Genomic DNA, 422 nt, shown 5'->3' with positions numbered 1-422 from the left:
GAGGGTAGTGCGCCGACCCCAGGGGAGCCAGCCTGGCGGCCTGGCTGCGCCGACAAGCATCGCCCATGCCGGGTGTGCCGAGGCTGCCGGGACCTGGAGGAGAAATTCCTTTTTCCAGAGGAATCGACCGCGGGGTTTTCGTCGCTTTTTTTCCATAGGAATCGACCGCGGGGTTTTCGTCGCTTGGGGAAGCGGGCAGGGCTCTGAGCCGGTGCCCGGGCGCAGCCTTTCCCCCGGTGTCCAGGAGGGATTAAAATGACAGCGTCTGGAATACACAGAAATAACGACCAGGCCATTGCGCTCCCGTCTCTCCAGGAGACTCTTATCTGGAGGGCGGCCGAGGAGGAATCGAGGAAAGCAACTTCAACTCCAGCACCGAAACCGCGGTGGATGCTGCGGGGCGACGGTGTCCCGTGGGGATC

The sequence above is a fragment of the Buceros rhinoceros genome, unplaced genomic scaffold (genome assembly GCF_000710305.1).
Source record: "Buceros rhinoceros silvestris isolate BGI_N320 unplaced genomic scaffold, ASM71030v1 scaffold27773, whole genome shotgun sequence".
In the NCBI taxonomy this organism is placed as follows: domain Eukaryota; kingdom Metazoa; phylum Chordata; class Aves; order Bucerotiformes; family Bucerotidae; genus Buceros; species Buceros rhinoceros.
Note: the sequence above shows the minus strand (reverse complement) of the source record.